The sequence below is a fragment of the Solanum stenotomum genome, chromosome 2 (assembly GCF_019186545.1).
Source record: "Solanum stenotomum isolate F172 chromosome 2, ASM1918654v1, whole genome shotgun sequence".
NCBI classification, from domain to species: domain Eukaryota; kingdom Viridiplantae; phylum Streptophyta; class Magnoliopsida; order Solanales; family Solanaceae; genus Solanum; species Solanum stenotomum.
Genome location: NC_064283.1, coordinates 48,117,951 through 48,145,600, shown reverse-complemented (window position 1 = coordinate 48,145,600; position 27,650 = coordinate 48,117,951). Strand labels below are relative to the sequence as shown.

At 32.7% G+C, this 27,650-nt stretch overlaps 1 protein-coding gene and 2 pseudogenes across 2 annotated transcripts in view; 1 reads left to right on the top strand and 2 right to left on the bottom strand.

Moving 5' to 3' along the window:
- The window catches only part of LOC125857072 (ATP-citrate synthase alpha chain protein 2), a 1,178,350-nt gene that overhangs the window by 691,800 nt on the left and 458,900 nt on the right, over positions 1 to 27,650 (top strand). The gene's annotated exons all lie outside the window — the stretch shown is intronic.
- On the bottom strand, positions 196 to 866 carry LOC125856040 (uncharacterized; annotated as a pseudogene).
- On the bottom strand, positions 9,400 to 10,069 carry LOC125856039 (uncharacterized; annotated as a pseudogene).

The window sequence follows — 27,650 nt, the reverse complement described above, 5'->3', positions numbered from 1 at the left end:
CTAATCATATGTGGTGCAGTTGTATACGAAAGGAGCGTTTTACTTTTTAACGCAAATTCAGATTTAGTTGGGCTCCAATGTGGATATCAGAACCAAAAAAATATTTAGTTAAAAAATAGATGTAATCCATTAAATAACAATAGAAATATTTGATGATATAATTCTACAAATTAAAGTAATTAAATAAATGTACTACTAATTAGCGTTGTATGATTGTGGATATTCAGGATCAGGCGTATCAAAATAATCCAATTCTTCATCAATCAAGGCTTTAAACGGTTCATCCAATGATGGTAGCTGCCAAATTTTTGCACCATATAACCATCCATGCATCATGAACTCTCGATGAATTTGAGACACAATCAGAAACTACATTCTCGATTGTTATAGGAATATCTTCATGATTTTTACATAAACTGACTTTTTTTGTAATGAAACACACAACAGAGTCTTCATGTCAGATTTCTCCGCGTTCTCTTAATACATCCATTGTAGTTTTATCAAGACAGTATTCTTTCACAATCCAGTATACACTTTCTTTATCTTCACTGCTACTTTCTTCATCAAAACGAAAAGTTTTCTTATACACAATTCGTGATCTTTCCTTGTCCAAAATTTCTTTACTATTATCTCGTCCTTTGCATTTGCGACCTCCAACAATTAATTTGTTGAAGTTTTTACCCTTGATTGTTTTTCTCTTCAATTGAGTAAAGAAATAGTTTACATGATCACTACCTAAATTTTGGAATAATTCGGTTGGCTCTTTGTTACCGTAAATCTATATACGGAATATCAAGATATTCGATAGGCATTCCAGGAATGAATTTCGTTAAACACCTTATCAGATCTTCATCCGTATATTTCATCCACATAAGTTGAAAATTATGTGAATTACAACTTAAAAGATACTAAAACAAAGAAGGTGGAGAAATATTTTAAAGCAAAGAAAATATATATAGAGAGTATATTTCCTAATTTGTGTAGGAAACTAATTGTAGTTGTAAAAATAAATTTGAAAAAGTTAACCTTATTAATTGGACTTGTAATTTATTTTTGGAAAACTTAACCTTATTCAAATAGGAAACTAATTGGAGATATATTTTTCTGCCCCTTGATTTGAGTTTATGTCTCAAAAACAGCACGCGTTTGCCAATAATATTTATTTGGTAGATTTGACAAGAATTATGGAAAGAAGAAAATTAGCAGAAACTTATATGTAGAGGTCAAATAGTATTTGTAAATTTTGCTATTTTTAGTGCTCCATATGATAGTAGTAACTATTGGCGTGTACTTTCTATTATTTAATTTAATATTTATTTACCTTTAAATTTATAACTTGGGATAACAAATAAAATTGTGTTTAAAGTTCAAGATTACACGGATTATTAAAACGAGACAATATTTTACTAATGCTTTATGACTCGTGATAAAAATAATCGAAATAATTAATTAAAACTTATTAAACATAACTGTTAACTCTTATACAAATTTGAATTCATGAGCAGGCCTTTGAAGCTAAAATTGTGAAACAAGGATATAAAAACTTTCCCAGTGGACATATGTTAGCAGTTTTCATTTGTTCTTCTATTTTGTTGTTTTTATACTTGTCAAAATATCTGGAAAAGTGACGGCTTTTGACACAAGAGGGAGGCCATGCTGCAAAACTCTGTATTATATTGTTCTACTTCCTTTACTATTTGTTGCATTGGTTGGATTGATACAGGCTTAAGTCTCCAACGAGGAAACCCTCATTATCCAGGCATGAACAATAATGCAAGTTGTTGGAGATACTGAATTCAGATCTCCAGAGCTAATGTAACATCTATACCTTTGTACTCTTCTTTTAGTTTAGTCCAGATATTTTGTTGGCTCAGTCTGAAGTCATACTATATATCAAAAGAGTTAAGTACAACATCGGGGGGGGGGGGACTTCGAAAGACTGAAGGCAACCAAGATATGTTATATGAGGACCACTCGTTGGATTCGGCCCCCTTAGAAACCTCATAATGGGGCAGGTACCCCATGTCACTTACATGGGTAGTTCAAAGCAAACTAAAGGTGAATGTAATCTATGAATATTGTTGTTACTTTATTACTTCATGTAAAGAAGAAAAGAAAGGAAGTCCATAAAGTAGTACAGATATGCTGTGATTTAAGAAAAATACAAATATGTGAAACTTCTACTTCAACAACAATTATGGATTCTTGGGAGGGTAAGATTTATGTTGACCTTCCTTTCTCTTCAAATTCCATTTTTATACAACTTTTAAAATTTAAATTCATTGGGATTTTCTCTATCATATAACTTTTCTTTGATTTTTCTCCTTTGCTAGTATAATACACAAGGTTAGATTTCCAACCAAGTCAAACACCATCTTATGATATAGGACAAAGCGACTAAATGAAAAAAGAGGACTATGCTATAGTTTACTATGTGATATATCATATGTTTTAGGCTTAATGAACACATATTCCTATTCTTAATGAATTTCATTAAACACCTTATCAGGTCTTATTCCTTTAAGTTGAAAATAATGTGAACTCCAACTTAAAAAGATACAAAAAGAAAGAAGAAGATGGAGAAATATTTTAAAGCAAGAAAATATATATAGAGAGTATATTTTCTAATTTGTGTAGGAAGCTAATTGTAGTTGTAAAAATAAATTTGAAACAATTAACCTTATTAATTGGAGTTGTAATTTATTTTGGAAAACTTAACCTTATTCAAATAGGAAACTAATTGGAGTTATAATTTTATTTTTAAATATTATTTTATAAGATAATAATTAGTTTAGGATCTATAATTTAAAAATTTAACTGATTCAATGATACAAACTTACTGATAAATTAGTCCAATTGATATTTTAGATGATCTTAGATTCATATTTAACGTAATAACGTACCTATCCATTCAAAAATCGTGAATAAGCCTCCATTCAAAAATCGTGAATAAGCCTCTAAACTAGAAACTCCAAACTTTGCAGCAAAATGCAAGTACCGTTTATTTTTTCTTCCGAATTTTCAATTTTCTACCCCTTAGTTACAATTATTGGGAAACCCCAAGTTAAATTTTGTTGTTGGTTTAATATATTTGGATCCTTACAATTTTAGCGCATTCTTAATCCAATTACACTTGTTAACATTATTGTGTAGATTTATTTTTGATCCGAGAAAGATGGAAAATATTGCTAGGATTTTCCTTTTAGGATGAAAAACGGACAATGAATTATTGGGAAACAATGTCGAAAAAAAATAATTGTTGGGACGAGTTGCTACAACAGTCTACGGAAACATCTCATGTCCCTGTTATGTCGTAAATTTACCATCTTTAGAAAATTCACTTTTTGAAATGTTCTAAGTACAAAACAGTTTGAGAAAAATACTTAGAAAAGAGGCGCCACTTAATTTTTTTAAAGAAATTAAGAAAACTTAATTTAAAAAGACTTTAACAGATTAATTTTTTATAAATTTAGAGAAAATGGGTAAGAAATTCGTATTTATGCTTCAAGAAGATTTTTAGAGCATTTGAAGCACCCGCTAACCAGCGGTTATCCTACGACTTGATCAAAATATTTTTTTTTACTATTTTTTAGGAAAATGTTTTAATATAAAAAATATTTTACCATATTTGATTAACTTTGAGAAAATAGTTAGTTAAAGAACATCTTTTATTTTTTAAGAAAAATGGACCTAAATGAAACATTTGAATTAATTACAAGTGATTAGAATTTTAATAAAACTAGATTAATTAGGATTTATTTGAATCATTTTTAGAAATAGTAATTTGAACCAATTTAATCAATTAAAGCATGTAACTATTTTAAAATCATTGAAGGATAAATAAAAGTTTTGACTAACCTCTTTTGAGAAAATGACTAATTAAGATTAAGACGCCTGAATTTGAATACACATCTGAATATTAAGATGTGCATTAAGATCTAGATGTGTAAATCTGAATATACATTTGAATATTAAGATGTCTCTGAATCTAAACATTGAATTATTAGGATTGTTTGTTTTCAATATGTGAATGTTCATATGAAATTACACGCTATATCAATAAAATACTATACAACTCTCATTTTAGTAAAATATTTTTTTTAATAGAAAATAATATTTTGAATATTTTTATTGTAACAATGTAAAATAAATTACATAGAGTAGTAATATTGTTTATGAAAACATTTTATTTTATAATAGACATTTGTTATTGTTATTGATCAAATAATTAATACTTTCTTATTTTCTGAAACCGTGCTAAATATTATACCATGGGAGTGTATCAATTCAAATATATTGATTAATTTATGAAAGTAAAAGGTGTATATTAAGTTAATAAGAATAGAAAATGGTCTAACCCCCCCCCCCCCCCCTCCCCCCAAATCTATATCCGAAATTCCAATTACACACTCCAACTTTACGAGAGTCCTATCACCCCCCTAAACTGTTTAAAACTAAAATAATATACTCCCTAGACGCTTACGTGGCATACTGAGTGTATTTCACTCTCTTAGAGAGAGTGAGGACCAACACATAAAATAAAACTTTATTTTTGAAATTTTCATAAATATGTGTATTTTTAGTTATTTTTTTTCTTATTTATTTCCTTTCTTCTTCATAGCAACATAAACCAATTCTCTCCACTACTAACCTTCTTTTTTCTTATGTATTTCCTCTCTTCTTCATAGCAACATAAACCAAATCTCTCCACCACTCACCTTCTCTAAGTCGTCACAACCGTCACATTCATTGGATTCACCATGAAATTTCGTTATTCCTCTTAATTCTAGAAATTTATTTTTTCAATTTGCGCATGAAATTAGAAAATTTTGAAAATCACCTCTTTATTAATATAATTAAAATTGTTAATCAACATTTTACATGCCAAACCACATGGCCAAATGGGTTGGAAAATTCTTATCTTGATTTGCACTAATTTAATGATTTAAATTCAAGTTCAGAAAGAATTTTGGTTCTCAACGAAATCCATAAATGATTCTGAAAATATAAATGAAAAGATCCATTGTTATGTATCCATTACCACAATCTGAAGAATTCGACAAATGCAACTTGAAACTAACTTGAGTATCAATCAAATAATGAATAAAACGGTTAGGAATCAAAATTCTTGCCAGATTCTTACTCTTCAAAATTGCCATTGCGGTCATCGATAATGAAAACATGAAACGTGTCGTCAACTCCTCTTGAACTTGAGTTTTTTTATATATCAAAGGTTTAGGACTTGATAATATTAATGGTAGGAAGGAAGGAATGAGTGGGGTTGATTGATGAACTTTTAATGTTTGCAAGGTAGATGAAAATGGTGGAAAAAAGATTGATCAATGGCATAAAAAGAAAGAATATTATAGGTTTGTAATTTCACCTTTCAATAATAAAACTTGAAATTTCATAACTGCACATTTCATTATTGTAAGCTTAAAGCCATCACAAATAAAACTTAAAATTTTCTCTTCAACGGTAGAAAAAGTTTCATCAAACAAATGTCAAGAAAAAGAAAAAGAAAAAGAAAAGAAGAAAGGGGCTGGAAAGAGAAGAAAACAATATAAAAGGAAAATAGAATAAAGAAAAAGATAATCTTTTTTTAATTAAAAAAATAATATATATTATGTGGCAAGGGCGAGTGTATTCACTTTCTAACACAAATCTGGTTGTGACCTTTTAGGGGGTTATATATTCCGTTTTAAAAATGTATAGGGCGGTAATAGGACCCCGTGAAATATAAGTGTGTAGTTGAAAATTAGGTAATAGATTAGGGAGGCATTTGACTATTTTCTCTAATAAGAATAAAGGAAATCATAACGATAAACATCTAATTGACATTAACTAAATAAGAAACAACATGACTTTTATGACTTGTTGTGATATATTTGATTTAAGATAGGAGTCTTATTTTTTAGTCTGAATGGTGTTAAATCTGTGTTACAGTTCTGATTCATTTAGACTCATTGAGAGATTTATAAGAAATAAGGAAATGAAACAAACAAACTGAATGTACTGAATCTAAATAATTAAGATTCAGTCCTAAAAAACAAACACATTTAATGAAGCGAATCTGAATGATTAAGATTCAGACCCCCATTAAGTGCAAACAAATGAGGCCTAAGTAAAGAAAGGAAAACGTCCCTTTTTTTAAAAAAAATTGTTTGAGAAAAATTCTTTAACTTAAAACCATTTTAAAATGAGTAAAAAAAATGTGATTGAGTGAAGAGGCATTGAAGAATATATCTTTTTAAGAACAAAAAATTTAACTTAATTAAAGGTATAAAATTTGACCAATATACTTGATATAAGATAAATGAACACAAAAAGATGTATTAAAAGTAAACCAACACAAAGAAAAGATGGTAAGTTAATTAATAGTTCTAAAGTTAGAGTTATATAAAATTAGTCAAACATAATCAAAACAATTAGAAGAGTAAAAGAGATAATTAAATTGGCCCCCTTCTTGGGCCATTTTTGCTGAAAATTTTTGGGCTTTAACCGAATTACCCTTTTTGTATACATCAGTTGTATATTAGTGTATATCAGCATGTATATAAGCTTTTTCCATGTATTTCTTGCTTTCGAACACCTGTGCTTTACCTCCACCCTGTATTTTTGCATTTTTGACCTATATATCAGTACTTTCTCCATGTATACTAGTGTATACTGCCATATATAGAAAGTATACGCCTGTTTTGGACTTTCCGGGCCCTTAAATTTCAATTTCCAGCCCTATTTTCTGCCTCCAACCTGTTTTGTTACTTTGGCTGACTCAATAAGAACTAAAATTGAGCTTTTGGCCCAACGAAAAGATGCAAGGAGGAGAAAGGAGTTCACGTTGAACTCGGACAGATTTCATGTAGAAAAAGAACATCAATAATAACATTAGCACTTATTAGGAGTGGAATTAACAAGGTAAGCACACAAATTTCAACTGATAGATTTGATCTTAATTATATTCTAATGACAATAAACAAATATGCATTCAAGGCATGGTCTAGTACAACACTTAAAAGGGAATGTATATCATTTCAAATTTAAAATTAACAACCTTAAATTTTGCAGAGGAACAAGTAAGAAACGGTGAAGCAATAAAGGATATCATAGTTATCAGATTAAGCAAACATTAGTAAATGACCATGGATCTATATTCAAATGCAACAATTGTATCAAACACTTTTACTATTTCATGACCAACACTGTTTTGAGACACACCTAATAGTTAAATAAATGAAGTTAGGCATGCAGAAAATTACTCAACAATAAAGAAAAGGTAACAAGACATGAACCAAATTAGTAAAATATAAGTACGCTTGACATTACCCACCTAAGAAATTACAAGATAAAGGACTAAATTTGACATGAAGCTACTGCTTTGAGGAGATAAAAATTAGATCTCATGTGGTATCTAACCAGTATATTCATGCTCAAACAATAAACAAATAAATGTTTTATGCTACTATCTTAAATAGTCAATAAAACCTACAAAAAAACTAAAATCAAATTTTAAGCTCATAGCTACTAGAACAAACAAACGAATCACAGTATCTAAATGTTTATCACAAATTCAACAACCTTTAAATAGACATTTGATATGCATACAAAATTTACTTAAGAAAATAACAACAATCTTGTAAATAAATAAGAGGCAACTGAGACTCCACTATTCTTTGGAGTTAACTCAACTAGAAGTAATATATAATTTCCGACTAGAAGATTGACAAAAGGAAACATGGACTTGATCGAAGCGGGGCATGTTGGACAGCAAAACAATGAAATAATGAACCCCAAGCAACAAACCATAAAAGGATGCTTAAAACAACAAGATTGTAACCTCAAGTTAAGCTAAATAAGGACCCAAAGCTTGACTGAAATTAAAACAAAATCCTGCCAAACTGAACATAGACGACTAACTTATATAAATACGAGAATCAGAGACAGCCATGAAGGAGTATCACAATAGGCAATTGCTTTAAAGGACTTTAGAATAGATAAAATAACAGACAAGACATTCAAAGTTAACGTAAGAAAAGAGGAAATAAGGCTGCTGAGACAATAAAATACAACTTTAGCACATCAGTTGACTCTCAAGACTCCATGGCCATTAGAAAACGACATGAACAACAACAAACCAAATGAAAACATCTAATGCTCGACAACAATATAAACAAGAGAAACTAGGCTCCAAATAGACATATGCAAGAAGAGAAGGCTCATTCAACAGGTTAACGACTATAAACAAAATTCACAGCTAGTAATCTTATTAGAATAAAAAGGACATAAGAGGAGTTAACACAAAAACGAATACTCATGCTTCAATGCATCAACTTTTAAATCATTTTATACTTTGTATCAATTGAAAATGCCTAAAATAGATTATAGAACATGAATGACTAGTAAATCGATTCAAAAACATAGTGAGCAGGTCACAAGAATAGAACCACAACTCTCACAGCCTACCAGACGAGATTAACAGTGAAACAAGGAGAAAATAGGAAGAAACCGACTCAATGCCACTAATCTTCGAGCAAAACAAAACCACACAACAACATGACTGATTATTATACCCTCCTCACATCAGTCGAGCAACATGATCACAACATCAAACCATAAAACTAAGGGACTGTTATTTTATGAAAAAAAGAAACCAAAGGATTGTTACCTATTCACAAATGAGAAAGACAGAGCGGGGACTTCTCACACAAAGTTAGTCTCGAAGAAATTCAAAACCAGCTACGAACAGAGACCTTCTCGAATCGTTTGAGATTTTTCGTAACTATAAAATTGATTGTTCAATGAAAATCCAAACTCCATAAAAAAACTTACTTGAGCATAAAAGGCGGGATGATGGAGCGATTTTGGGGGAAAATCCGTTGGAAAATTACTTTCCTCTTTTCCAAGGCCAACAGTGAAAGGGATGGGGAGTTCTGAAAAAAGGGGGAAAAGGGCACGGTTGATGGGATGGAATTGGCGCGGGATTTTTGGGCACTGTTCTCGTCTAGGTTTCGTCGGTACAATTTTGCTAATTTCTCGCTGGGTTTTGTGAAGAAGAGGAGCATAGGGGTTTTCTTTGATTTGGCGTCGTTGTTCTGAGGAAGACGAGCATACTGGATCAGGTTATTTGGGTATTTGGTGTTGCTGTTGTATGGAAATTTTTGTTGAAAAATCAAAATTTTCGTTAGATCTTTTTCAATTGCTTAAAGTCAAGTCTCCTTGGATACAGAGGGATCGTTTTACTTTCTGACGTGAATTCAGATATAGTCGGGCTTCAATGTAGGTACTGAAATTTAAAAAAAATATTAAGTTAAAAAATAGATGTAATCCATTAAATAACAATACAAATATTTGATAATTTAATTCTACAAATTAAAGTAACTAAAATAAATGTATTACTAATTACCACAAGAATAATTTCTTATTCTCATATATATGTTGTGGATATTCAGGATCAAGCGTATCAAAATAATTCAATTCTTGATCAGTCAAGGCTTTAAACGGTTCATCCAATGATGGTAGTTGCCAATTTTTTGCAGTATATAACCATCCATTATGATCTCTCGACGAATTTGAGACACAATCAGGAACTACATTCTCGATTGTTATAGAAATATCTTGATGACTTTTACATAAACTAACTTTCTTTGTAATGAAACACACAACAGAGTCATCATGTCTGATTTCTCCGCGTTCTCTTAATACATACATTGTAGTTTTGCCAAGACAATATTCTTTCACATTCCAGGATACACTTTTTTATCTTCACTGCTACTTTCTTCATCAAAACGAAAAGTTTTCTTATACCCATTTCATGATCTTTTCTTGTCCAAAATTTCTTTACTATTGTATCGTCCTTTCCATTTGCGACCTCCAACAATTGATCTATTGAAGTTTTTATCCTTGATGGGTTTTCTCTTCAATTGAGTAAAGAAATAGTTTACATGATCATTACCTAAATTTTGGAATAATTCAGCTGGCTCTTTGTTACCGTATAAGTCTATATACGAATAGGCATTCCACGAATGAATTTTGTTAAACACCTTATCAGATCTTCATCCGTATATTTCATTCCTATAAGCTGAAAATTATGTGCATTCCAACTTAAAAGATACAAAAACAAAGAAGATGGAGAAATATTTTAAATCAAAGAAAATATATATAGAGAGTATATTTTCCTAATTTGTGTAGGAAATTAATTATAGTTATAAAAATAAATTTGAAAAAGTTAACCTTATTGGAATGGAAAACTAATTGGAGTTGTAATTTATTTTTGGAAAACTTAACCTTATTCAAATAGGAAACTAATTGGAGTAATATTTTCCTGCCCCTTGATTTGAGTTTATGTCTCAAAAAACAGCACGCGTTTGCCAATAATATTTATTTCCTAGATTTGACGATAATTATGAAAAGAAGAAAATTAGTAGAAACTTATATGTAGAGGTCAAATAGTATTTGTAAATTTTTGCTATTTTTAGTACTTCATATGATGGCATGTAATTTCTATTATTTTAATTTAATATTTATTTACCTTTAAATTTATAACTTAGGATAACAAATAAAATTGTGTTTAAAGTTCAAGATTATTAAAACGAGATAGTATTTTACTAGTGCTCTTTGACTTGTGATAAAAATAATCGAATAATTAATTAAAAGAAGAGTGAATTGTAAAGCAAAATAAGCAAAAGCAAATATTATTGAGTTATCTTGAGCGAAATCATCATCAAGAAAGTAAAAGTGCATACAATATTTATAAATTTTCATTTGTTCTTCAATTTTGTTTACTTGTTTAAACTTGTCAAAATATCTGGAAAAGTGAAGGCTTTTGACACAAGAGGCCATGCTGCAAAACAATGTATTATATTGTTCTGCTTCAATTACTATTTGCTGCATTAGTTGGAATTTCTCAAATTGAAACAGGCTTAGGTCTCCAACGAGGGAACCCTCATTATCCAGGCATGAACAATAATGCAAGATGATGAAGTTGTTGGAAATGGAAGAAGATATTGAATTCAGATCTCTATAGCCTCGCCGAAAGAGCAAACGTAACATCTAAACCTTTGTCCTCGATCTTCTTTTAGTTTAGTCCAGGGTATGTTGACTCAGTCTGAAGTCATACCTATATATCAAAAGAGTTGTACAACATCAGGGAGGAAACTATGAATGACTGAAGGCAGCCAAGATATGTTATATGAAGACCACTCGTTGGATTCGACCCTCTTAGAAACCTCAGAAAGGGGCAGGTACGTACCCCATGTTTAATTTTCTTCAAAATGTTTATTTTTTAAAGTTAGTTCTGCCCTATATATGTGAGGTTTATTAAGTATATATAGTTGGTCGGGAAAGCTTAGTATCACAGTTGGTGAACTTTAACATTGTTGATGAGCGTTCGATTTCCCACCTTGTAATCGTCTTTCCTGTTTTCCCTTCCCGTACCCCAAGTTTAAAAAATAAAAAATTACAAGTATAGTTGGTCTCGTGCCCAAATAAATGATGACGATTTTGTAAAATGACGTCTGCATAAAAGGGAATAACGGGATAGAGGATCCTCCTGCCTGATCGACTCATGATCCCCTTTGTGCTCCAAAGAATTCCGTTGGTGCACCATTAATCAATACAAAGAATTTCACTCATGATATACATGATTTTATTCAATTAATACCATATTCGCCAAAACTCCAAGCTACATCTCCCCTTATTTCTTGTTTTGCTTTATTAAATTAAATTGACCTAGAGGCCAGGGTGAATGGGGGTTTCAGGTGTTTTTGCACAAAAGTCCTTTATGGGTAGTTCAAAGCAAACTAAAGATCAGTGTACCATAGAATGTAATCTATGAATATTGTGAGCATATTTTATTTTCACAACTTCTTATGCATGCAGTTTAAAGTCTTTGGAAATCAGAGTATGATAAGATCGAGGTGCGTCATTGCCATCTCCTGATCGACGTTTAATGTGAAGTAGCTAGCTCATTGTTTTTGTTGTATTTTGATTTGCGCTCTAGTTATACTACTCCGACTAGGTTGCCTTTATATTGCACAAAATGGGTTCTAATTTACTAAATCACATCACTCACGTGATGGTCAACAACTCAGGCAACTTAAGGTAGTACAGTCACCCTCAGGTCATAACATGGCATCGGTAGAAAGATAATGCAGCTAAGCCGTTTTGAAACATATCAAGTCTTACACTGTTTAATTTGAATCTAAAAATGTTTGTGCTTATTGAAATTGTCATATGAGAAACATTTTCAAGTGATCCAATCGAGAAACAAAAGACTTTACACTTGATTTCGTCGTATATTTGCTTAAGTTATATGAAATTAGAGCTGATAAATATAATGAGTATATTGTTTTTGTGAATTGGCATTATAAAGTAGTGTAATTTTTGGGTATTTAAATTTACAAATTTTATTGATTGTGATAGTCATCAGATACATTTATCAAAAACGGAAATTAATTGTATCATACCTAAAACAAAGACAAACATAGACAATTCAGATGATTTCGAAAAGTGTAATTTTGATTATACATCATAAAATAACTAGAAAATATTACGGAATATTTTTTTTTAAAAAAAAGTACACGGTCAAACCGAACCAATTACACCCCTACTCCTTAATATTAAAACAAAAGCAATTAATGGTGTGACACTTTTCTCCAAATTTTGAGAGATTTGATTTTATAGTTATTTACAAACTTGTTTTTAATTCTGCTATTATTTGAAGAGATTTTCATTTTTTACAAATCTAAAAAAAGTTATATCCTTCTATTCAATTTATAAATGATAATAAGAAATTATTTCCTCACATATCTCTTGAAATAACAAATTAAAATTCATACTTCTACTCAATAATGAGGAGTTTAATTCCACCAATTAAAGTAACTAAAACAAGTGTACTACTAACCACTAGAACAATTATGATTAATGTGCCATAACATATATGCTTCTTACTTTCTATCATTCTGATTTCTTGTTCACATATGCTTGTGGATATCCAGGATCAGGCTTATCAAAGAAAGCCAATTCTTCTTCCGTCAACAATTCAAATGGTCCATCCAATGGTGGCAACAACTGAGTTTCTGGATCTAATAGCGTCCCCTCTTTACATATCGATGAATTTGGGACACAATCAAGACGATTGGGAGCTACATTCTCAATTTTTGAGGGGATATTTTGAGAATTATTGCAAAAACTTATAACCTTCTTCGTAATGCTAACACAGTCTTCGTGTTGAGTTTTGTCACATTCTCTTAACACATCCATATGTTTTTGTTAAGGCACTATTCTTTCATAATCTAGTACACCATTCTTTTATTCACATTCACTTATCCAAAGTTGATTTACTCGTGTCTTGTCCCTTCCATAACAATTTTGTTGTTGAAGTTTTTACCCTGCACAGTTTTTTTCTTCAATTGAATAAACAAATAGTTTACAATTATTTGTTTAAATAAGCAAAAAGAAATATGACTCAAATTAATATCTTAAACTCAACCCGAATCAAATTTCTTTGGTAATTAAGAGTATCAAATCGTAAAAACGGTGAGATAGAAAATCTCATTTTTATTGATTTGATTTATAAATTTAATAGTCTGACAGAATTAGTTTTATTTGAAAATTTAAAAATCAGAATCAATCTTACTTTTTTTTATATAAAACCATCCGCCCAGTTATTCTGAAATGATGAGGGGTTAGGCATAGACCCCTACCTCATTTATTAATATTCAAAAGATACAAAAGGGGAATAGGGAGGAGTGAGGATCAAACTACCAGCTAGAGTGGTTATCCACCTTTAAACTAAAAGAAGGCATGTATCAAAGGATAAACACAATGGTTTGCCTTGTTTCTACAAAACTTCCAAATTAAAGCCCATAACTTTAATTAGTTCAATTTTCTAAAATCAATCATAGATAAACAATGGTTACATTTCCCATTACTAATAATACAAACAATTTTAAAAACAAATTCTAATAAACAAACTGTAAATGTATTATACTGTCATCACCAATATGATTGTTCCTAATTAATTCCAAAGTTCCTTTTTTATGTTTCTCAGAATGAAATATTTGTAAAATAAGACACCAAATTTCTTCCTGATCATTTATGTCATTGCCTGTTCTTATGTAATGACCCTCCAGGTCATTTTTAAATTAAAGAATTCATTTCATCGTTTAGAGCGTTCCTGTAGCGACCCCAANTTTGTCAAAAAAATAATAATATATTAGTCTGTTATAGTATTTAAGAAATTAATTATTCAAACATACTTTGATGTTTTTATTTATTTATTCTATAAGGATTATTCGTTCTTAAATTTCTGACTATATTTTAAAATACAATGACAGGTTATAAAATAAATGAACGAGAAAATTTATGTTTGAACTTTATGTCATTTTAAGATATTCTAAGGCTAAAACACTAAAAGAGAGAAAAAAAAAATCCTGAGATAATCTATATTTTCTTATGAATTTCATATTTCTATTATATTATGTTTGAACTGAGAAAAAAATTTCATATTTCTATTAGAGAGAAAAAAACCAAATATAGATTATGTTTGAACTTCATATTTTCTTATGAATTTCAAGATCGAAATATATGTTTTAATTACTACTAATGCCAAAACCTAGAGAATCCAAAAATAATCTATATTTATATTTTGTATTTATTTATATTATATTAAAAGCACGAAGATTTTTAGCAAAATGTTGTTCATTTTTCTTGCTTTTTAAAAAGAATTTCATACTAAATAAAATTGTGATTTTTTTGCTTAAATATTTAATGTTTTGAAATTAACTAAAAGTTGGTTATTAAATCTTTTTCTATTTTAAGTATGTGGGAGTACTAGTTTGCACACATATTGTACCTTTAATTTATGAAACTTTTATTATTTCCTTAAATTCATTGATTAATAGGTTCAAGCTTTATTCAATGAAATTAATTATATTTCATGTAAAACAAAGTCACCTACTCCTACTCATCATTTATCGAAGTAGAAACAAGTTATATGGAGGAAAAAAGTGATGTTAGTAATATAAAGATATTGAAATAGTTTTTATTCAAAGCAATTTGAACAATCACAAATCTAATATTTAGGACTTTATCAATATTAATATTATTCATGTATTTGTTCTAAATTTTTTGTTATTAGTTAATTTCATCTTCATATATTTATTACTAGCTCATAACGGTGACTTTTAACTTATTCAGGTTAAAATTGAAAAAGAGTTGTAGGGCACTAATTACAAAAATATATAGGTTATTTATGTAAAAATGTATCCTCATTTTGTTCATTAATTTTTAACTATGTGAGTCCACATTAGGTAATTATGTAGAGCAATAAGAATTAGCTCTAAATTTTAATTATAGAATTATCAAATCAATTATGGATTTCTGTAATTAATCAAGAGGGTTAACCTATTCGAAGAGGCTTATCCGATTTTACACAAATTAAGCTAAAGAATTCTTTATTTGGTAACTAATTTTGTAACACTAAGTAAGAATTTGAGGTGTCTGCGGATGGAATCAACTAGAACTTAATATGATTGCAAATTAGAGATTCAACATAGAGGATCGTACTCATCAGATCTTCTCGATGAGTACACAATCAGAAGATAACAAAGTCATGCAAGGACAGAGGTTACCTGAGCTCCACTTCCTAGCTAACATTGTTTCACCGAGATGCCGATGAATCTCCAACCGATAAAGCTTTTTCGAGTCGGCGATGTGGTGAAGAAGACGATTGAACACTCAACCTTACTTTCCTTTTTAGTGATTACATATTTCCTTTTGTATTGTTTTTTTCCGCTTAAGATATTGGGCCTTTATGTTGGGCTGGATCTCTTAATTATTTTTTTTTGTAAATATTGTATTTTTTCGTTTATAACGACGTGTCTGGCTAATTTTAATTTTAAAAAAATAAGATTATCAAAGTCTAAATTTATGTTGACCATAATAGTAGATTTCACCCTAAATGAAATAGACCTTTATGTTTGCTAATATTTAGAATTTTGAAACCAATTAAAATTTTGCTTATTAAATTTTTACTTGAATTATGTATAAAAGATCCTAATATTCAAGACTTTAAAATCAGTTAAAAAGTTTACCTTACATGAATATTTTTCTTATTTGCCTAACTTTTTTAATTCGTAACCTTAAAATGAATTATTGAGTTTAATACCTAGCAATTATTCTAGCCTCTTTAAATATATAATTGTTAGTGTGGTATCTTCTTCTTATTTTCAAATATTACCAATACATAATTACCTAGAAATTATGAGACATCAAAATTACATGCTTTTCCTCCTTTAAATTTTGGAAGTTTTAATTAAATTTTAAGCATAATCTTTTTAGAAGTCCGAATTAACATGGTACTGTTAATTTAAAAGATAAATTAAGTTACAAGCATATTATGTAAAATTATAACTTCAATTGATAATTGAAGGTTTAGAGAAATTAATTAATTTGGAGCTTTATAAATCTTTTTTTTTTATGTATATATAATTTTAAATAATTGTTCTAAGTAGTGTGAACACTTGAAATTTAAAGTCGTCTATTGGTGGAGTCCATCAAATTTCAAGATTCGAAATTAAAGGTAACTTAAATTTTTATCTGATCTTGGATAAACACGATAAAGACATACACCAATAAAATTTTGGCAAATTTTACGCAAGATACACTTAGTTTACATATAAAAATAAATTTGGATTAAACTTGGGTCGTGCCCATTGAAGGAAAAATTGTATGAAATAACAAACTATTAATTTAAATTAAATGTTATAGCCATGGTTTGTTTTATTTGTAATTCGCAACAAACATCTCATTTTTTTGCCATCTGGTTCGGTATACAATTAGCCATTTTCGGTATACAATTACCCAATCGGTATACAAATGTATAAAATGTGTTTGTGTTTGTATAAAGCGAGAGAAAAGTGTATATACAAATACAAATACATATATTTTATTCCTATACACTAATAATTATACAAATACAGATCTTATTATACAAATCACAATGTATAAATGAATTTATACAAAACTGAACAATTTGTACCTAGCGAATTATACAAATCAAAAGCTCCATAGCAAACCTAAAATTTGCTATGAAGTGCAATTATGCAAATAATAGCTATAAACATACAAATATGATTCTTATGTTTGTTATATGTGAAAGTTGCTTTTTATTTTTTATTTTTTTTTTGGTTTCCCACCCGGTGTCCGGAGCCCACATTTGAGCTCCTATTAAATTCTAATCGCGCACTGCAGGGCCCATTCGAGGGTGACGCTCCCAACATAATTTTCTGATCATGCCCATTTATTAAAATCAAAAGAAAGCATACATAATACTTGGATCTAAAAGTGACCCAAGCCCAAAACATAAAGAAGCAGAGCGGCAAAATGAAAAGAAAAGCCTACTAAATCAGAGCCTATAAGCCAGTGGCGGAGGGAGGATTTTCATCAAGGGTGTTCAAAAAAAATTAATCACGTAAATAATATCCACAAATAAACGGGTCGAATCGGATATAAACGGATCGGATTAAACTGATCGAATCAAGAAGAAAATGGTTTTTTAATATTTGACTTTGTAATTAACGGTTAAACTAATAAAAACTAAATTTCCAATCAGTGTTTTAATTTTTTGGAACTAAACATCATTTTCTGATTGCATTATTATTTTTTAAAAAATATTAAAACGCCTAAAATATAAGCTGATAAAAAAATGCCTCTGCCCGAATTCGAACACACGACCTCGCGTGCAGTGGAGCGAATTCCTGAACCCCCAACGCCACTGAGCTACGCCTTTGGTGTTTCTTCAGGGGGTTCAATAATATATATACACACGTAAATTAATATTTTAATCTTTATATATATAGTGTAATTTTTCGACGAACAGGGTTCAGATACCCCCTTGGTTTAACGTAAATCTGCCCCTGCTATAAGCCAATAGATAATTGATCGGTTCATCTTCTTCGACAATGCTCCAACAACCATGGTTGTAATCAACTCAAGTTTCAGTGGGTCTTGCCTTACTGAGATGATCTTGGTGGAAAAATAAAGAACTCGAAAGAATTTCATGTTAAAGTCTACACGTGTCACAAACATCATGGAATTAACCTCCTTGAAGTCTTCTTCAGGTTTATAACATTACATTCAGATCAACTAATGCGAGGTAAGCCCTATATTCTCTTCATTTCTTATAAGTATTGATGGATTTTATTATTATCTCTTTTTTCTTAGTAGAATGAGCTTCGAGGAGTTGATAAGGATCCAGATTTAACATGTATGTCCTCAACTTAATCAAAATCAATTCGATTTATAATCATGTTTTTCCTTTTAATCTATTGATAGTTTATCTTTTATCTCATTGTTTTCCTAGTTATAACTGAAATCTTGCATCCCTTGGGGTTGTGTTGAATCGTGTACTAAATTGCCTCTTTGTGTATTGAAATATCTTTTTTGACACTTTTTTATTCTTAAATTCGGCATCATGTTCTTTTTTCAATTGTATTATCATTTTTTATTGTGATGGAACATCATGTATTGAGTTATACTTAAACTTTTGTATACCTGCAAAAATGAGAAAAAAGTTGGTAAAAGAATCATCCAATTGATTTCCTTATTTGAGAGTATACTCTACTTCTATTGTACTATTACTCATCAAGTGTTTAATCCTCTTTATCTCTATGGAAAATGTCCAAGGTACCTCCTGAATCTCATCTAAGATTTTCTTAAGAATTATTGAGATGTGAGTCTGTCTCCATGACACTGATAGTAAGTTCTTATTAATTGAGTGTTCCATACCTACTCTCATTACTACAACTACAACACCCAAAAATCTTCTATCCTTCTTATTTCAGCGAAGACAACATTTCCTTCTTCATTCCTATTGCAAAATGCACTAAATTAGGACCAAATTTTTCTTTACATGCACCATCTGTGTTACATTTATAAAAAACATTTTTAGGATATTTCCATCTGATTACCTTACAAAAAATAAGATGGGTGTACTCTTCAAACATTTTCACCTTCATAAGTCATGTATTTGGAATTTTCAACAGCTATAAATATACTTGCTTTTGGAAAGCTTATGCAGATTCTATTCACCTCCACAATCATAATATGCCTTGATATTGTACCTCCACATATAATAATGTTCCTCATCTTCATACACTTTTTGCATTCTGTCCCACGCTTCATACCTCCTCTTTCTTCTTAAGGTAAGATAAAGGGCCAGGCATGGTGGGGTAGGAGTATCCAGTCGGGCCCCGGCGCCCAGCTCAACTGGAGAGGCCTAGCATGATCTGAGAAGTGCTAATTCGGTTCGAATAGACTTCATGCCAGTGAAAGTCAGCTGAACACCGTGATTGATGAGTGGGTAGGTGGGTTAGGTGCTCCTCTTGCCCAATGAGAAGTAATGAGGCTAGTCTCCCCCTACCCCCTTTACCCTTGTCCGTGTGTGGGCCACCCTTCTGGTGAAAGGCTATCAGTGCTTCCAGAGCTGCCAACTCAACTTTTCTTTATGTCATCTTCAGAGTCTTCCTTCCTAGTAGTTTATGTCTAGTGCGCTGGTATACCAAGTAGATGTTTATCTTTTTTACTTCAGCGAAAATGTTCATACAATAAAAGTTGAAACTACCCCATATAAATCTATCCACTTAGCCATATACTCTAAACTCGATCACTTGACAATATTCTATCTAACTTGAAGAAAAGATCATTGTATCCATATTGCTCCTGCAAACATACTCAACGAGCTGTTAGAACCAGGACAAGTAATAAACAAGTGATCAAAAGTCTTTTTTGGCATTGTTAGTACAATAACATCACCCTACCTCTTATGTCACTTTAATCTTCACTAGCACCTCCCCAATAGGAATTATGCTTCCAAAATCTCTAAAAGGAAGAAAACTTTGAAAGAGATTCCATTTTCCCATATGTTCTTTAGAATATCTTGTGGTTTCCTTTTCTATCTAATTACTTCTCATGAACTTTCCTGGTTGGCTCCTATGATATCGGATGGTGTTCCTAAATGGATCGAAGTTGGAGCGCCTATTGGAAAGAAAGACCTTAATATAGCAGCAAGGTTCTGGTTTGGCTTCATCAATAGTACTATCATGCCATCCTAGAACGAGTCGATTCTCCGCCATGCCAAAACAGCCTGTCTTGGTTGCATCATTGCTGGGACAAGGTTGAACTTAGGGATGATCATTGCACAGGTCATGAGGGCCAAGCAACACCAGACTTCCCTTTTTTTCCGGTATTGATCACCGAGTTGTACAGGCGAGCTCAGGTGCCTAGAGATGAGAAGAAGGATGTGGAAGTGATTCCCACCTCCTGTACCGACATCCGGAGGATTGAGGCAAAGTATTTGAAGGATGAGGCCGAGAAGAAGAAGGCAACCCCGGTGGATACATCCCCGGTTGTGGACACTGATGCACTACCTGCAGAGGCACCTTTTCCTACTCCGGCCCCTGGGCCTTCAGGTACATCTAGCACTGCCCCTTTCATGATGCCTAGTACCTCTACAGCTCCCTAGACTCCTAGGTCTGGTGCTCCTACTGCTTCTACTTCCCAGCCTCCACTCACCCAGGTTGCATTGCTACGGATGGGGTACCTAATCCATTCTACCGATAGGCGTGCCTCCAGGCTTGAGGCCACCACTCCTAGCATGATCGAGAGGGCCCTTGCTAATGTTGTGACACCCTTGAGTTCTACTATTGATGCCTTTGCGGCAAGGATAGTGGTGTATGAGCAAGGCTAAGGGGCCACTGAGGAGGTGATGGCTCTAAAGGTCGCTATTGCTGAGCTGTGGAGAGATATGGATCAGATGAAGTCCACCGACATGTCGATGATTTTCGAGATGGTGGAGATCCCTGATATGCCAGTTAATCCATACGTCCGGCTACCATCGGAGATGAGGTTCAAACTGAGAAGGTATCTGCAGAGTTTGAGGCTGAAACCGATGAGGAGCTTCTGGGTGTTGATGATGAGGCTTCTTATGACGGCCTTACAAAGATTGAGGAGGCCATGGTCCAATCAACTATGCAAATCTCTTTGGCAGGCACTCCCTTGACTGGCCCTAGTGAAGCCGGCAGTGCTAATGTGACACTAGGCACTGATGCCCCGACAAGTGGAACGACTGTTTAGACAGGACCTTTCTTTACATTTCTCTATGTCAATTTTATTGATTTTAGTGTTTTATTGCATTTGAAGATAAATTGTTTTTTTTTTAAATTTGTGGTAGGGTGAGGTATTTCCATACCTACCTCTTGTGATTATTACTTTTGTTTATATATTGGTTTTGTTGTGCTGTAAATTGTGTTTTGGCACTGTTTTTGTGGATGTTTGAGCTTGTGGCTCCGTATTTTGAATGAAATTGGGTTTTGGGCCCTTCTAAAAAATTTATGTCACCTCTTGTTGTGTTTGAATGTGGCTGTTCTTATGCAAATTTGAGTATCAGTCACGAACAATACCGATGAATCAAATAATACTCTTAATCGAACAAAAAATGAATGTGCGGCTACGATGAGGCCAAATGAAGTTGCATAGACAATGTGTGAACTTTTTGAATCTCGTTGTGACTAGTCGGTTATCAAATGAGTCCCTTGTAATGAACATTGCACACTAGTGAAAGTGTGGAGTCTTGTTTGATATCGGTGCCAATGCCTTGTGTGATGACACCTAGAATTTGCCCCGTTGGTCCGGTTGACTAAGTGATGCAAGCTCTTGAAATGATCTTAGGCAACAGTCTTAAAGAGTGAAACAATTTGACATTATACCTCTTTTGTGGCCTACATTGTGAGTGTGTGAACTTTATTTGAACACCCTTTGAGACTTATCTTTTTCTTGGAAGAAACTTGAGCAAATGAGACCTCTCTTTACCCATTCACCCATAATCCTCATAAAGTGTGGTTTGTTTGAATAGCCAACTTAGGCCAAAAGACTAAATTGGGGGTGTGGTGAAAGGAGAAGGTAAATCAAGAAGTGCAAAGAAGTCTCCCGTTGATCCATGGTTGTGAAAAAGATGGAATCCCTCCATACAAAAAAAGAAAGATGAAAAAGAAAAAGAACGAAAAAGTTGAAAAAGAAAGTTGTGAAAGTGCAAAAGAAATGGGGTGTTCAGTATTCCATGAGAAGTGAATAAAGGGGTAACTTTTGAGCATGGTGAAAATATTGAAGAAAAGGAAAGAAAGTGGTGTTCATACCACATTTCATAAGGAAAGCAGCCATTGAGCTTAAATGAGCATACCTTTACACTCAGCCCCGTTACAAGCCTTGAAAAGACCTCTTTGATCTTGAGTGAGCTGAAGCGAGTGTTGATTTGATAGTAAGGGAAAACTTATGAGTGAAATCATGCATTGTGTTCATCTTTATGAGTGTGAGAGTTGTATCTGATTCCAGAGCTTTAAATTGTGAAGAATAGTGTGTGAATTTGGAATCATTCTTTGGGTGAGGGCATTTGAGTACCTTTGTTGAGCTTGAACTTGCATTTGAAGCAAGTATTGTGACCTTGAGAATCTTTGATAATGGTGAGTCACAACTTGAATCTTTGAGTGCACAATTGATCCTTGCATAAGTAAGTTGAGTCTTTTTGTGTGCATTCATGATTGAGTCTTGTGTAACACATTTTGAGACATCCTTTTTGAATTGCTGAACTTAAGTTTTACTTGAGGACAAACAAAAGTTTAAGTTGGGGGTGTTGATGAGTCCGAGATTTGGACTCATTTGGGGACTTATTTACAATGATTTAGTGTCCTCAAATGCTTATTTTGTGCTAATAGTTGATGTAAAACCCTTGATTTCCAGGTATAAGGATTGAGGAATCAAGAAAGGAAACAAAACGGAATGAAGCGAGCTGAAAGAGTGAAGAAAAGAAAGTCTGGTGATCGCCTAGTCCACTTGGAGAGTTGTCGAATGGCTATTTGACCGCCTAAAGTTCCAGTGTGTCAAGCCTTGAAGGAGAAAACCAAGTTAGCAAGAGAAAGGAGCAGTCGGCGAATCGTCGAGTGGTTTTGCGATGTAGTGCTTGATCGCCCAAAGTTACAGACCTTGAGAAAGCTGAAGGCCAAGGCAGAAGGACGAGAATATTGACCAAAGGGCGGATCACCGAGTGGATCAGCGATCCCGACTTACTACGTTGAATGGCCCTTCGCAACATATTTTTGGCGACTATAAATACATTTTTGAACATTTAGTTTAGCATCAGATTATTATTGAATTTTTAGTCCTAAGTTTTTTATATTGAATTCTAAGTATTGAGACAAGTTTTTCTCTAGTTTTTTCTTAGCTTTGAAGAGTTGAAGTTTTTTACTTTCGAGAAATTGGAAGTGGGTCTTTGAGATTCTTCGAATTGGAACATTGTAAGAACGAAATCAATCTTACCCAGTTGATGGAAACTCAATTTGGTAACAATTTTTTATCTTTTTATAATGTCTACTTAAAATCCCAATTCTTGGGGTGTGATTATGTGATTATGCGTTGATTTAGTTTATGGGTATTGCTAATTGTTAGTTTAAATGTTGTTTAGAAGTGAATCAGTAATTGTGGTTTAATTTAAGAATTGTAGTTGCAAATGCAGTTCTACCTTCGTGTGAGTGGTTTTAAAACCTAGTTTATTGATTGATGGTCAGTGGATATTGGGTTGACATGAGTTCAGCTCGAGAGAGTGAATCTTAAACTTAGTTCCACATATTCAGCTCGAGAGAGTGAATAGACTAAGGTGTAGGCTGGTCTTATTTTGCTTGCTTGTTGATGGTCGAGAGAAATCAACTTGATTCGCGGTAAATTGTTCGAGAGAAAATTTGTTCCCTTTATGGCTTAGCTTACTCACTAATATTCAGCTATTTCCTAACATTTGTAATTACCCATTTGTCTATATTAGACTATAATCGAATCACATCCCAAGAACCTGTCTCATTATTGTTATTTTGTATTGTTTCCGTTGTTGTAGTTGATAATTAAAACCAAAACCCCTTTATTTGACATTTGTGTCATCCCCTCATTTGAATCATGTTTTTATTTGATAATGTATATTCCCTATGACTGATTTGACCATGTTCACACTTTACTATTAAATCTTAAACACGTACCACTCCCTGTGAGATTCGACCCTGACTCATTTAATTGGGTTATATACTGATTAACGATCGTTGATGCTTAGAATTAGATGAAGTGTCTTTGAAACGTTATTAATCAATAATTTGTTGCTCTAACACTGGGTCTAAGGGCGGAATACTTGTAGTCTCAGCTTGCACCTCTTCCTTTTGTCCAACATTCTCCTCATTCTCAACCTCTACATTCTCCTCTACCTCTTCATGATGCACATGAGGGGCCTCATTTCTGGGACCATTCTCAACTGGTTCTCCATCCCTAGTAGGCACCACCCTTCCTCGGCCTCTACTCCTAGCTCTTCCTCTACCCCTGCCTCGACCGTGACCTCTTGCTGCAGATACCTCAGCTGGAGCATTGACAGGAGCTACAGGCCTGACGCCGTTGAACCTAGTATTAACAATTTGTGGACAGAAGAATGAAGGAGATTAGATACCAATTCGAATCGTTAGATACCAATTGAAATCAAGCTATAGCAAGAAAGGAGACAAGAGAAGACAGAAAGATTTCCTAAATTCCTATAGCCTCTCGAAGAAAAGTACAGACGTCTCCGTACCGTTTCGCAAGACTCTACTAGACTCATTTTGGTACATCGAGATGAATGAATCTAGGGCTCTGATACCAACTTTGTCACGACCCAGACCATCGTGATTGACACCCACACTAACCCTCCGGTGGGAGAACCATTAATACTAATTAGCTAACTAAGAACTACACAACTTAATAAAAACCTAAGGCATTTAAAGTTACAAAATTAGGTTTAAATGCTAAGGAAAAGAAATACAGTTCCCATAAACTCCAAAAGTCTAACAAAACAATGCGGAAAATAGCGCCTAGAACTTGAAAATCAATATACCAAAACATCTAAGGTTCCACCATAAGTCTAAACAAGAAGGGGTACAATGCCATACTAAACATAAGAAATCTAAAGAACTAGCATAAGTCCGAAATGTGGACATAAATAGAAAGAAAACTCATGGCAGCTCGGAAGAACTGGCTCACCCTTGAATTCGAAACGCTCACTGATCTTCTAAACAAGGTCTGTCAATAGCCTCCTGAAGATGTTTTGTACTCAACAAAGAAAGACCAGGTGCAATATCGGTACACAACCACAGTATACTAGTAGGATCACACGGTTATCCCACTAAGTGTAACATATATATGTCAATACAATATAATAATAACATGCATACACCAAACATATACAATATCAACATCATTTACGAACAACGTACAATTTCACAATACTCAAGATATACATTTATGTCAAGTCAATGATCCTCTCATGGAACCCACACCCAAACTGTTAGCGTACCGGTACGTGGTATCCGATCCAATGTTTATGCCGAAATGTGGAAACAGATCCCGTGTTTATGCCAAAATGTGGCAATCGATCCAAGTTAGTATGTTGGAACACAACACCCGATCCATTCAACAAGCCATAATCACAATCACAAGTACATTCTCATAATCATACAATCAAGTCATGATTCGTGGCATTTAATTATCCGTCTATTTCATTTACGATTAGTGTGATTAATAATGCAACATTCGCATACATACATGTATTATAATTAAGCAAGAACAAACATACATTACACAACATAAAATCTAAACCATCACCTACCTCGAAACAAACTTGTATCTCCTAAGAAACTTGATTCTTCCCTTTCCAGATTCATTCCACTTGTTCTTGGTCTACAAACAATTAATATAATACGGGAATCAATAAACAATAACTAATTACCCTACCAATAATTCTATCAACCCTAGATCAAACCCATGATCCCAATTTCCCAATTAGGGTTCTTTCCACCATAATTTTCATATCAAAACCCTCCCCCATCGATAATTACCCACTAGATTACATTCTACGGATCGAAAAATGGATTCAGGGAGTTAAAACCCTATCTTTAGCCTTAAGAATGGTGAAAAACCGTCAAGAAAGCACATGGGGTCGTCTCTTTGCTCTCAAAGTCAAAAAGTACAGAATAAAATGTTTTTGGGGTTTATTTCTGACTTAAGTCGCATCTGTCCCGCCACAGCGGTACTCACCCCCGCTACAGCGGCCCTGCCTTGGCAGGAAAATCTCGCCTTAGCGGCTTGCATAGAAACAGTGAGCAAAATTAAGAATTCCAATACCCCTATTTCACAACACACCTTCAACCAATGACACTCAGAAACTACCCGTTCACGCAAAGGTCAATTTTGAGAGTTCTACTCACCCGAATTCAATTTCGTAAAGTCGTACGAGTTCCTTAACGTTTTAGCTATCTACTCATGTGATCAAATTCATAATTAGATCGCCTCATTGTTACCAGATTTTCCTAGACCTTACAGATTCCGATTTCATCCAAATCTGAACTAGATGGGAAATTCCAAGTTACTACGAAAAAGTTTTCCGGCCTAAAATTTATATCCATTGGCTTTTCTATAACAATGGAAACCGATCGTTATAGATTGTCATCCTTTCTTGAGATTTGATTGAGGTCAGTTGTCTATAGTCGTTTATAGATCCTTGATTGAACATCTTCAAGTTGTAGTTGTTCCGTCATCCTTGAGTGAGATCCTGATTGCCGTGATTTCAAGATTTGGTTTCCACTGGTTATGCCTCTATTTTGGACCTGCTTGAATCTTTCCTTTTGATAACTGAATATCATGCAAATAAACACAATTATTTATCATTAAAATAAATCTTGCACTAACAACCTTTATTTATAATTTTGTAAAATAATATGTAAAATATAAAATAATAATATATAAACACAAAATCAAAAAAAATATTCTATAAAAAAGATTCTTGAAATGAAATTTACATAACTTATGAGCTATAATAATTAATTAATAGGGGATGTATTAGTAAATATTTATATATGGAGGGATATTTTAGTCTTCAAAAAATAATTTTTTTCTTCTCTTTCTGCTTTTTCAAGAATTAGAAATTTTTAGCTTCTTTCCAATAAAAAAAAATTGTTTCTGCTTTAATTTAAAAACAGTTAGAAGGATTTGCCAAACACTTGAATTTTAAAAAAAAGTGTTTTAATCTATTGAAAATTTCACGCTCCTAGCCTACACCCTGGATGTGGCCGACACTCGAGAACCATTGCTGGCCCTAAGCGAACCCTTGGCCCGGCTCAACTCTCAGCGGAAGACTTACTCAAAAATAAAAGAACTTTTAAAAGTAATTTTACTCAACTCTCTAAAAAGTAAACTCAGAACATTTTAGAAATAAAACATTCACTACCCAAAGTGACAACCCAAATCTTTAAACATTAAACACTGGAAATGAAAAAGGCTTATGAACTAATATTGTCTATCTATCTATGAAGCCTCTAATACTACGAGGGATGTCGGAACAAGACCCCTGACATCCCAACAACTGAAATACTAGAAAAATAAAGAAGGGATCCTCCGGAAGCAAGGAAGCTCACCAAACAAATTTGGAACTCGACTGGATCAACGAAGCGCTGGTTGATGATCCTAGTTACCTGTATCTGCATCATGAAAGTTGCAGGCCAAATGACGTCAGTACATGGAATGTACGAGCATGTAAG